The sequence below is a fragment of the Thermobia domestica genome, chromosome 6, assembly GCF_964235325.1.
Source record: "Thermobia domestica chromosome 6, izTheDome1.hap1.1, whole genome shotgun sequence".
Classification (NCBI taxonomy): domain Eukaryota; kingdom Metazoa; phylum Arthropoda; class Insecta; order Zygentoma; family Lepismatidae; genus Thermobia; species Thermobia domestica.
In genome coordinates this window covers 26,344,267-26,358,005 of record NC_137459.1, presented here as the reverse complement: position 1 = coordinate 26,358,005, position 13,739 = coordinate 26,344,267, and positions in this window count along the sequence as shown.

The window sequence follows — 13,739 nt, the reverse complement described above, 5'->3', positions numbered from 1 at the left end:
ACATGGCTTGAAATCAAAAGAGAGATACCTCGCACTAGTACTGAGTGGCCTACGTCTGAGACACGGTGAACGCTCTACCACATATAATTACGTGAGGAATTCTCTCCGTTTATCCACCAGCTTGACCAAAGATTTAAGCGGTTACAAGCAACAAACCTAGCGGCACTATTGCAGTACGGACTTTGTTACGTCATGGAGAGCTCTGTCCAACTGGAAAGCTTCACAAAGTTTTCAGCTACAGACTTATATCTCAATATGTACTAGAATTTCATTTTCATTTATTTTGTTGCCCAATATGCAACAAAGATAAAAGTCGAATCTCGTAGTGTAGTGTAAGTTTCCACTTTCACTGTCATTTCTGAGAATTACATATCCTTGAAATTGTCTCTAATTATCTGGAAAACAAATTTACTTTTCATACCTTTGGTTAAAATTAGAAGTGCTGAGGCATGTTGTCTGTAAGTTATTACACTTGTTTCTAAAATAAGTTTCCCACTAAAATGTTTCAAGTTGTTCATCTTTTCCTAACTCGAGAAATTATAAGACATCCATTTCTCTGTTAAGTGTATTGACTAATTAGAAGAGTTGTAAACTACGTGTATGAAAACGAAGATGAGACGTTCCGTTCTTTGAAGCTAGTCTTACTTAGAGTGTAATTGTAGTCATAATAAGAGTTTCCGTGTAGGGAAGTGCTATTTTTGGATAAAAAGAGCTTATATCTGGAGAACAAAATATAGCGTCGTCAAACCCAAACTACTACTTAGCTCAGTATGATGTGCTTCTTCCGTAAAGAAAGAAAAAAAAACGAAAACCCGTTCAAAAATTGTGTGGCCTCTGATTGATCCTAAAACTAATTATTGGTCAAAATCGCAATCTTTTGATGCATTTTTTATAATTCCTAAAATTCTTGTTAGAGTAGTGATTCTGATGTTGGTTTGCAGTGGAGGGACAGCATTTTTCATGTTCACTCAGCACCATAAGAAAATTGAGGTAGAACTTGAACTAAAACGGAAACTAAAAAAATCTTTAAAATGAAATCTTATCATCTCACAGTTATTCCTGTTAGAATAAGGGAGACGACAATTAAAGCAAGTGAATTATGATGGAATAATTGGTGGAATGAAAAAGTAGCAGGAAGCGGGAGTACCCCGAGAAGACCCGCGGACACGATGTTGTCCACCACATATTTATTTGACTGGGGATAGAACCAGGGACCCCAAGTACCAGAGGAAAACGTTCTAACACTGAGCCACCGTGCCTCCCCCGTAAAAGGCAGGAAAGTCCGGATAGAAAGTCAATTAGAAATAATGAATTATGTTCCTGTGCATTTGGCACCTATAGCCACTTATGTTATGTGCATTCATGAAAATGGAATGAGAAAGAAATCCTTGTAACCCTTGTACTGCATACGCATTCCAAGACACATATTTATTAATTTAAATTCTCCATATATTCAGCTAGCATAACAATATTTGTGAGGACCGTCTTACCCCACATGGCTTATTCACAGACAAGGCCGCCTTACCCCAACACCTATAATGCAGCGAAAACATCGAAGGACACGCTTGTACGTTGTTGCATTGAAACCAAGAAGCAGTGTTGTACGTTCGACACCTCATCTAATACTTCTATATACCTGACTTTTATGTAACTACATATTCGCTTGTTTATCTCGAGTTTTTCATTAAGCAGAGAGTTATATCAACCATTTTGATAGTGGTCTTCTTATCACTTACATTTGTATTTACGAATATGCAGCTGAGTGCTTCCTTTTACCAACACGGCGCTAGTGTCAATCTATTTCAGAAAGCCACACTGCGTGTTGGAAGAGGAACCGTTAGCTCCAAGTTTCACCACGCGAGGCGCTGCGAAACATAACTTTCAGGTAGACCGTCTTTAACAAGTGGCCGTCTTTGAACAAATGACCCTAATACGTTTCCGGCCAAGTGTCCCTACCGGGAATCGAAACCTGGATCACTGGCTTGAAAAGCGAGAATTGCCTCGACAGCCATTGAGACATTTCACAATTAAGAGCTGCCAATTGATCATAGACCCAAGGTGTTTAATAAAAATAAACTATAAAACATACTAACCAAACTCTTATCCGGAATGGGTTTATTATGTTAAATTGATAAGCTCAGATATATATGCGAAGATTTTCTTCTAAATAACAAGAGTGTACTCTAGTATTTTAGAGAAAGCAATGAAAATTCGTTGTAACCTCTCTTAACAATTTGTGTTTGAACCTGTACGATAACATCAACTTTCTTATCCGTTCTGTTGGCTGTGAATTATTGCTTAGTGAGTTTTGTTTTCTGTTGTGCTAAGCAGTTTGAAAGTGGAACTTTTCTTACCACAACGCAATGATTTTAAAGATTTCCTGAAGCTTATGGGGAAGTACAAGTGTGCAAGTGAGAGCACAGTGGGTTAATGGTAGAGTGCTTACCTCTGAATGCATAGGGTTCCTCTTCGATCCCCGGCTTCGCCCTATTTCTAATGCTGAAAATTATATTTCCCATTGTTTACAATGAGAATTCATGTGTCAAATGATTTCCCAAGCTTAAGTCTATGGATGCACCGTTTTTCGGTGATTATTGCTCATTGGTATGTCCAATAGAAGTATGCGTCCCCTAACGCTTTCAAATAACCGTATCAAATTTGGTTACAAAGGGTTCAAGAATCTCAGAGGAGTATCATGACAAGCGAACGCCTAAATCGAGTAAAGAGACGCTTCGTTCCAAAGAACACCTCTTCACTGATCATAACAGCTGGTATAATGTCACGGTTCTCAATGATGCATTTTATGCGACGTTCAATGGCATTTTTCTTTGATGTGTTGCAACAATTGGATCTTATATTAGTTCGATTGTATTTTATTTTCAGTTTAGCATCCCTTTCAGCAGCAAGGCTCCATGTGACGTGGACCTACAGCTTAAAGGCAAATCCGAACCACGTGTCCTCCCGCCAGGAATCGAAACCGGGTCTCCCACACCAAAGGTGTGCACGATAATTGCTTGGCCACGAGAGAGCTCGATTTTATACAGGGCTGTTATAAAGCCCGTGCTATAAAACAAATGCTTATAACTTTTAAAAATTAATAATATTTCAGTGAAATAAGTGATAAGATCTTTATTGATATTTACGTCTTGTATCACCATCCATAGAAATACCGCCGCAATCATTACCACACCTCCAGCTGGGCTCCGTTGACATCCATATATTCCTGCAACCTCCGGTGAAATCCGTGAATGCTATTCCGTCAGAAATGTCATGGATCACTTCACTAATCTTAGCTTACAGATCCAACGGGTCCTTTGTATTTTCCGCATATATCTGTGTCTTAAACCCCATGTCCAAAACATCACAGGCTATCAAATCGAGGCACCTGGATGCCAAGAGGTGGGGCTTCTGCGCCCAATACACCTGCCAGGTAGCTGACGGTTAAGGTAGTCCCTGACAACTTGTGCAAAATGTGGGGGTGGGGTGCTCCGTTTTGCTGGTTTTGGATGCGATCCTTAATTCCCAACTTAAAGAATTTGAGCATCAGGTAATTTGTAATCATTTTAAAGTATGTCTCCGTTGTCACAGTGTTTTTGTCGAAGAAAAGCGGACCTATGATGTGGTCCACTGATACGGCACAACACACATTCACTGTCGGGCTGTCTCTTTCATGCGTTTCATGTTCACGAGAGTTTTCAGATCCCCAAATAAGACGGTTTTGTCTGTTTACCCTTCCTAAAACATGGAAATTTGCTTCATCTGAGAACATGAGTAACTGCAGAAGTTTACTGTCATCATCCAGTGGTTTCAACATCAGTTCACAGAACTACAGTCTCGTGTCTTGATTTTCTTCTGCCAATTCATGCACAAATTTAATCTTGTACGGTTTGGATTTCAAATGCTTAAGTATTATTTCGCACGTTGTTGATAGAGAGATTCCTAACTCCAGCGACAGCCGCGGAATCAATGTTCTTGGACTTCTCTTCAGGGTTTCGACAAGCCTTCGCACTGTGTTTGGCCTCACTGGCGGTCGATCATTTCTTTGCATATCACAAACACTCCCGGTTGCCAGAAACTTGCTGTGCCAACTCTTTATACTACTGACATCAGGAGATATTCGTCTAAAGTTTCGCTGCACCAACACACCTGATTTCAGTTCTTCATGTCAACACACACACTGTGCTTTTCCATGTACCGGCGCCATTTTCACGATCTTTGCTTCTGCCAGTATTGACAATCTCATTATTGTGATAGTGTTGCAAACCAAAATTTTACAGATCATTGCACAATTTAAAATGTATTTCATTGCAATATCATTTTAAAAATATATATAGTTATAAGCATTTGTTTTATAGCAAGGACTTTATAAAATACCTTGTATTAGTGCGTTTCGGTTTTAGTTTAACTGGATGGGCCACATTTTACCATATATTTCAATCTTCAATAAGAGAGCAAAAAGTCTTCCCTGTAGTCATCCAACCGAGAAATGTCTGGAAGTAATCAGATAAGGAATTTTGCAGGTGTCCTCTCAGCCGTGCCCTGCAGACCAAAAAAAGAAAGATGATTATAAAAGAATAAGTAAAGTGATCATGTGGAAGGAAACGGAAGAATCCTGAGAAAACTCAAGGACATGTGTTGTCCACCACAAATTCACATGGCATGCAATCAAACCAGAGATCCCTTGCATTAGACGTGGGCGCTCTACCACTGAGCCACCATACTCACACAACAGCTTCAAGGAAGAATACTGGTAACATAAGTTGTCCATAGTATAACTATTTCTAGTATCTAATTCTGAGATATGAACAATTTTGCTTATTAAAAAGATTAATGAGAATAAAGAAAATACATAAAAATATAATTTTTTTTTTCATTTTAAGTTCGTGATTTATAGAAAGGCTATGCTAAAATAATATCTTACAAGCTATTTTTGAAAGACTGTTTTCTTTTTCTTCTAACTGCATAAAGTTAAGAATAAGCAGAAATTTTTTCTTGAATTATTTTCCACGGATCTGGATAATAAGGAGAGATTGAAAGACCGACGTCGAAGTTTTTTTTCTGTTTAAGTTGAAAAAAATGCTCCACGAGACGCGAGTCAAAAAAATGAAGCACTCATTCTCGGACGTCTGCACTTCTCCATATTTGCCTGAATGCTCCTGACCCATCGCCAATCGTCCATAGTACGCTCGTCACATTTTCTACTTCGCTGAGACACTTTTATTATTATTATTATTACAATGGACTGGGGGTACATTTTTTGAATATTTTGTGACTGAATATTTTTTTTCCTTCTCTTAGTGTACTTGTCAGAGCAAAACTTAGTTTTAGCTCTCGTAAGTCTGGAAGTTGAAAAAGAAAAAAGAAAGTTAAAAATGAAAGTTAGATAGCTAGAGTGGATTATTTGCACGTGTAATTGAAGCTGAGATAACATTGTATTAGTACTGTGTCTTGACAATATCCATCAACTGTAAAAGTAGGCCTATTATCCTGACTTGCTCAAAAAATGAAAATACTTTTTAATTATGAATAACGCAAATGGATTGACGAAAACGTCTCATTTTTGGTAGTGTTATTGTGTAATGTTCTGTTATTACATTGCAATTAGTGATAAATATATTATATTAAATTTTGTGTTCAAAATGTTGGCTATTAACATCCATACTTTGGCGATGCTGTCGAACTGCTGCACAAAGTACCGAATGCTACGGGACAAGTTTCATGGCTGCTCGTAGGTCATGTATATTTTCATTGAGAAACAACGCCAAAGTGATGGTTGTCGGGTGAGGCACCATCTTGTTGGAGACAAAACCTTTCGTCTCCATAGAGTTCTCTGATGGGAGACAACTCAATGTCTCTTTCATCTGCAGGTTCTCCTCACCGGTAACTGTGCCGGGAAAGAAGAACAACCCAATCAAATCACGATAAGACAACCCACTCCGTACATTCATTCACGGCTTTGTCCACGTGGGTTTTTTGGATTTAAAGTGGATAAGTAGGCATAATTGTCCCCGTTTACTGTGAAATTGAGTTTGAATTTACACTCATCTGGCACATGATCATTTCTGCAAATGTTTTGTCGTTGTCCACCTGTTACGAATGCAACTGCAATATTCCAATCTACAACTTGGTCGTCCTCGCTCATTGCGTGCAGCAATCTTAGAATGTAGGCCTTCTAGCTTGCAACCCTCAAAATGCGACGAACACCTGCGTAACTTATACCGGCACACTGTTTCACAGATTTCTGTGTGAGCAAGTGAAGTGTTCTAACACAGTGCAGGGGTTATCAGGACTTTTTGCTTTGACAGGTCGTCCAGAATGCTTTACGTGCACATTTGCAACACAACCATTGACATTTATCACGAATTCAGGCAATTGTTAAACGTGTCGGTGATTGTGCTCGAAATTTCTTCCTCCATTGTCTTTGCCCCATACTAATGTTTTCTTACCTCATGTTCTGCCTCAAGACCGCCTTCGTTTCATCAAATATCACCATTGCAGCCATGTTGTTTCATTCACGACATCTAGACAAAAGATGTAAGCTAAACAATTATCAACATGACGTAGTATTACTATTTGGAAATAAATAAGTCTGTAGCGAATTGGCAACATTGCAACATTGCATTACTCGGATAGTTGAGGGGGCGCGGTGGCTCAGTGGTAGAGCGTTCACCTCCGGTGCTTGGGGTCACTGGTTCGATCCCAGCTCGCCCCGTGTGGACTTTGTGGTGGACAAACACCGTGCTCGTGGGTTTTCTCGGGGTTCTCCCGTTTCCTCCCACTTTCTTCATTCCACCATTTCACTCATTTCTCATTATCACCGTCTCCTTTAGCCTAACCGACAGAACCCTGGGACGTTAAACTTAAAGATTTCATTTTTTTTCGGATAGTTGATATTGCTTGTTGATTGATTGGTTGAAGGGAAGATGGATATTGCCTTTCCCAGTAAAAAACAAAAATGCTTATTTTTCGAGGTATAGTATCGTTTTCCCCTTACTATGAGAATGAAACCGCTGCGCATACTTTTCTACCACCTCGCGATTTAATGAATTGTTTTAAAGGTCTTAAAGGCCTAGTACCTAACTAAATAGATACACGTACTATCTTTCTCTTTGCAGTGCATACAAGACACTAAACAAATATTATAAAACTTAATAAAAAGAATAAAATAAAACTACTTTCTTTCACAACTTGAAACTTACGGCTATTAGTCATATACTGTACTATTTACAGAGTACACGAGCTCTGCTTATATGTTGTTCCGTGGCTCATTGGATCCGATGTTTCATTATTCGTTGCACCTTGCTTTTGTTTTCTCATTGATTAGATAGGACAACAAAAAGAAGTGCAATATGATTGCAATTTTATGTGTGATTCAACTTTCTGCAGTTTTTTTTATTTATTTTTTTTTGTCAAGCGAAGAACATGAAGTAGGATTATACAAACATAAAGACCGTTCTAGTTTTTTTTTCTATTAATAAAACTAGGAGTATATTTACAACTAAAAACTATACCGACAGCACCAATACTATTAATCTATACCTACATTATACAAATGTAAAAGACGTTGTTTATGATAACAAGAAACAATTGAACTGTTTGAAATGATTTTTAAGATAGCTAATACGTACAGTCATGTCCAAAATGATTGTCGCATATCTATAACTGTCTTCCTGTAAGAATATAATTTGGTAATGATTTTGCAGGATACTTTTAATAGTGATATTAGTGTATAATCAGGAAATGTAGACTTGTAAATTTCATAGGAAAAAAATTATAAATACGAAAACTAGAATGAATAAAATAAAATGTTGCTAAATAGACAAGAAAGTTTTATTTTCGTTTTATTGTTCTTATTTACTGCTCTTCTGACATGAAATTTGCCACATACATGTCTTTGCCAATTATACACATACTAACATTATAAGAAATACCGGGTGAATTCGTTATCAAATTATGTTTCTACAACAACATATTTATAGACATGCGACAATAATTTTGGACATGAGTGTACCTCAAACTGGGTTCAGTGGCAAATTTAACCCAGGGCCAAGAGCCCTAGACCCCTCAGTTTTTTGAAGCACAAAAATAATTTAAGCTATTGTTTTTTTAAATGTATTTTTGAAAGTTTATATTAAACTCATGATATACTAAATCATCGTTTGTGTTCTGGCTACCCCCCAGTTTTTACCATCTAAATCCGCCACTGACTGGGTTGTGGTCACGTCATTTTTTTTTTTGTTAAAATGTGTATCCTAAGGAAGGAGAGGGGGTTCAAAACCCACTCCAAAATAGAGTGTATCACGTTAGGGAGATGAAACTTTGTATATAAATTCTTCATTAAAAATTGGTGGGCATATGTCCAAGTATTTTTTAGAAAGTTCGCTTTTTAGAGGGAAGAAGGGCAGTTTCTACAACTGTTTCTCAGTATTTAACAATCACATTGAGGTTGTCTCTTCACTACAGCTAAACGTTCTTAATTTAAATAATTTATTTGAGATAGTGTATTTAGCATTTGGCCCCAGTTTGTTTTTATTAAGTTACATTCCTTAACATAATAAGGGGAAGAAAGGTTTAAAAGATATGCCAAAAATAGCGTATCTCACGACCCCTCGTGCTAGAGAGGTAAAACTTGATATGTAAAAACCTTATTGCTTTAAAAAAAAAAGTGAACACATAGTCCATCATCTTCAAAAATTCCGCTTTTAAGAGGAAAAGGGAGTAAGTTCCAAATATTTGGTCAATGTATAATAGTGACATCGAGGTTGCTTGTCACGTGATCATCACGGAAAGATGGCTGCAACTTTTGCAATGAATTTTTGAACATATTTAGTACTTAGTATGAAATGATCAGCAAGCGCCCACTGGGAATCTGATATAACTTGGACACAATTTAAAGGCTGGTCAACTAAGCCTAAATATAATTTCGGGTGGAAGTGCAAACGCGGAGAGAAATGATGAAGGTTTTAAATTCAGTATTGGAAATCAATCAGAAGTATAACTCGATTTACTTGCTAGTCTAAAAAGAAAAAAAAACTTAACTTGTTACAGGACTTGAACATATGAACACCTAATTAACAGATTATTCACCCAAACTGTTCATCATTGAACGATTAAAGCTGCATCAAAATCTGTTCTCATTTATTTGCATGTGCCGACTAACATCTTTTCGAGTTCACATGAAACGAATACTGGAAAATCTCTGCATTGTTATACCTACGTAGTTATTAACCTTATTTTTTCTTCCAATTAAGCAATGTCCATTAGGTTTAGGAATTATATTTGTGGGTTTTCGGCAGCTATAGCTCTTTTAGCCCGTGACGTATGAGCGATGACGTCTCTTGGCGATTATACTACCCAAGAAAGTGAATAAGTAAGGAAGTTTCCTGAGATCTTTATGTTAGACCCTTCCCGCTTTTTGTCTGGTGTTTGCCGGTAATGAGGAAAACCCTGGAAAAATCTTACTTAGGATGTCTGGCCCGAAAATGAAATGAATATTTCAGTTTTACCTCCCTCGATTATGACGCATAGACTAAAGGAGCCGGTGATGATAAGAAATGAATGTAATTGTGGAATGAGTAAGTGGAAGGAAACGGGAGATCTGCGAGAAAATCCACGCAGAGGCTGTTTGTCCACCAGAAATTTACCTGGAGCGAGCTAGAACCAAACAAGTGACTCCACGTACCAAAAGTGAATGTTCTACCACTGAGCCACCGTTTTTCCCTTGTCTGGAAAGACCTTTATATATTTCCGATCGAGCGTTCCATCTGGAATCGAACCCGGGACCGTTCATTCGTATCAAAGAGAAGAACGTTAGCGACTACACTATGCGAGACCATTCAAGTAATGTCCAGTCCTACCACTTAAAACAAGACAAGTTAGGCCATTTTGACTTGACTCTCCGTTAGCGTGGTTGACTTTCTTACGCGAAGTACCGAGATCGATTCCTGATTCAAACACAGATATTTCACTTGATTTGGTCGAGTTTTTAGTCCCTTTCGAACAGTGATGCTATGTGAGAAGTGGACCTACATTTTCAGTCATAATCCGAACAACGTAATCTATATATATAAAAGAGAACGCACAAATCCTTTGTAAACTCATCACGCTAATACGGCTGAACCAATTTCTTTCATTTTTGGGGGGTTATTAGGATTTGGACCCTAGATGGTTTTTATCATATCACTTTAATTTTTAATTACCAGTGTCTTGAGATAATTGACCATTCAAGTGTCCATACGTACAAATCCTTTGTTATTAGTTCATCATAGGTAAAAATAAACGTATTTATATGCAACCCGCATGACCATGTGACTCGGCGGGTTAACATAAATGACAGGCGATATAATGTTAACATTTACTGGAATCTACTATGGTTTTTATCATATCACTTGAAAGCGAAAAAGTAAAAATTATCTAATTAACAAGGTTTATTGCGTTCCGGGGTGACCGCAGCGAAGCGGGGTGAACGCTGCTAGTGCCAAATAACTTGAAATTTCAAGGCCCTTCCACTAAAACTAAAACTAAAAGGGATGACGGCCATAATTGACCTTCTCACTGGTCTAGTGGCTAGCGCGCACCTTTGATGCATGTGTCTCCCGATTCACTCCTGGTGATGGTGATTCGGATTCTACCTTATAGGTTCACGTTTAATATAGTCTGAGTATTGAAAAGGGACGCAATAAATAACCAAACGTCCATAGTGGTATGAGGCTGTCTGGATTCATATATTTTTAAGGGGTTTTCAGTGTTAGAATAGAGTAATTCGGAGGGAAGTAACCATAGGGGTGAAGTGAATAGAATTAAGGTTAATGATATGTGGCAACAAAGCATGATCGGCGATGACCTTGGAAAGCCCCTGTATGTTCAGTCTTGAGTCTGGGCTGACGAAGAAGGTAATTTACAGAGGAAAGAAGTGAACTAGCTGTGAATACAGCGAGCATGAACAGCAGGGAAGGTGAGTAGATTTGTAGCCTTTTTTGTTGCTATTGTAATATGGAATAGTAAGAAACTAGGGCAATTCTTTACTGAAGTAATCGCGTTGTATGTAACACTTCCAGAGTAGCATGAGACGGTTATAAGGTACGCATGTATATAGATATACCTTAATATATTGCGAACATAAATATACAAAATATGTTTTGAAAAAAAGAAAAAAAAAAGACGACGAGGTGGGGTGAAGTGATTAACCTATTTTGGGATGATGTGAATAGTCCTGTTAACCATTCCATGTATCATTAATCATTCCATGTATACAATATGGACCAAATAAAATATTTACATCTATTTCGTATCTGTCCTTCAAACCACAGTCTCGTATAGGAGAAACCTGGGTTCAAGACTTATTGGAAACTCAAATACTGTGCCCTTTCTTGTAAGGTCTAACAACTCAATACTCCCAGACGGTTCTTTGGACACGATCTCGGGTTGGTATGTCTATTTGCGTCTTAAGCATTTCTACAACAATAGGTTATGTACCTGTACATCATGTAGGTGTTCTTCGTGAACTGTATACTCACTATTTAGCAGTTTATATCTTGTTGTTTATATTAAGTCAAGGACACTTCTCACCACTTCACCCCATATGTATATTCACTTCACCGCCAGGTACGGGGTGAAGTGAATAATTTACTTTGTATGATTCATTTGTTTCTGTGCACGTTACTTCAGACATTATATGAACCATACTTTATTTTCAGAATATAGAAGGTCTGTCCTATTCATATATAATTGTCAATCAGCTGTGCTACCATTTCTGTGTAAGATTCTTTTTCCCTTTCATGTTCACTTCCCCCCGAATTACTCTATATGAATTTAGTAAATAATGGACACTAAAGGGTTAAATTAGCAACAATAAGACATCAGAACATAATTTATTCCCTTATTAGCTTGTTGTCTTTGCTAAAAGATAATTCCAATATGCTCATGTTATTTTTTAGTTTAACGTTCCACGTTTATGAACCAACGCTAAAGGAGACATTGACGATGAGATTAGTGATATTTGTGGAATGACGAAAATGGGAGGAAACAGGGGAACCCCGAGAAAACATAAACACAGGGTGTCTATCTATAAAAAAAACACACACACTTGGAGGGAGCTGAGATCGAATGAGGGACCCCACGCGCAAGAGATAAGCGCTCTACCCGCGGCTCTGTATCGAATTTATTTGTGTTGGTTCCCGGCGTAAGCATACATGTACTTATAGTTTTACTCCAAGTGTACGTGTTTGTGTATGTTTGTATGTGTGTGCGTGTGGCACATAATTTTTGGTAGTTACTGACCGGATCAGAACCAAATTTGGTGGCCAAATAGCCCATAGCCAAATAAAATAAAAAAAAATAGTATATTTGGTGGTCGGGCTCGGCTAGGAGCATAGAAGATGCTCCCCCTTGTCAACCTTTGAAACAGAATTTTTTTTAAAAAAAAGCACTTGCACACTTGGATTATTATTTTAAATGAAGAATGCATGTACCAAGTTTTACATTCCTCAGTTGAGAGGATCCTGATGTACTTAATTTTCACATAAATTTTGAACCCCTCTCTTAATCAAAACAACACGATAAATATACGAGATAAGCTGTGGCCCAGTCATTTACCAAAAAATGTCAAAATCCTCCCAAAATTTCTTCATCCCCCTTTAGGCCCCTTGAATACTCAAAATGTTCAGTTTTGTGAATTATCCTCTGGGCTAGTCCCAGAAGGCTACAATCATGCTAAATCCTGACAGAGGTGCCTAAACATTTTGGGGTGTAGAAGATAACTCATAAAAATAACATGGGAAAGATTTTTCAGTTTTGGGTATAAAAGGTGTCCTATATAAATAGCATGGAGATTTTTCAGTTCCCCATAAAGCAACTCTAAAGTTGAAAATCTTTATTTTTAGTGATTTATATTGGTAACGGTAACGAAAACGTACAAGCATACCGAATTTCAGGTTTTTATTCCAGTTCCAAGTGCAAAAACATGAGATTATATTCTCTTTCCAGCCTTAGAAAAAAGTAGATGTAAACAAACCCACCTGACTACCAGTTTGTCGAAGAGCAATGATTGGTAGTGGGTCTCAGTGCACTAGCATCCTACCGCAATATAATCCCTACTAAAATAATTTGAAATAAAAATATCTGAATTTATCCTACATTTTGTGATAATAAGCGCAATACATATAATATTTAACAACAGATGTAGCTTTATTTCAACCTCCCCGCATCTGGACATATAGTATTTACTGAGCATGCGTATGCATTCACGCGCCTTCCCCACTCATTTAAAATTATTGTAGAATGCAGAGTTTCATGGCGACGATGTGTGGCAATAACCCATTTTCGTCTTGTGTTATACAACACAAAAGAAAACAGGAATAGAAACAATCTCGTTTATATGAGGATTTAAGAAAATATATATTTCCAACATACCAGTGGTCAGTGTCAGTCCGTTAATTATTTACCAACAAACTGTAGCCTTATAGTCTGGAAATTATGCAACGACAGTAAGTAAGCAGACGATCTTGCTGTTCACGTCTCTCACTGCCGAAGCACGTGTGAGCCGCGGAGTAATTCATTTCGCTTTGTTTGCGCCTACTTTGTTCTAAGGCTGGAAAGACTTTAGGTCAAAAAGGCCCAGATGAGAATGTGGGAAGAAACGAGAGTACCCAGAGAAAGCCCACGGACACGATGTTGTCCGCCACAGACTTACATGGGCGCGGATCGAACTAGGGACGTCACGCATTAGAGATAAGTGATTT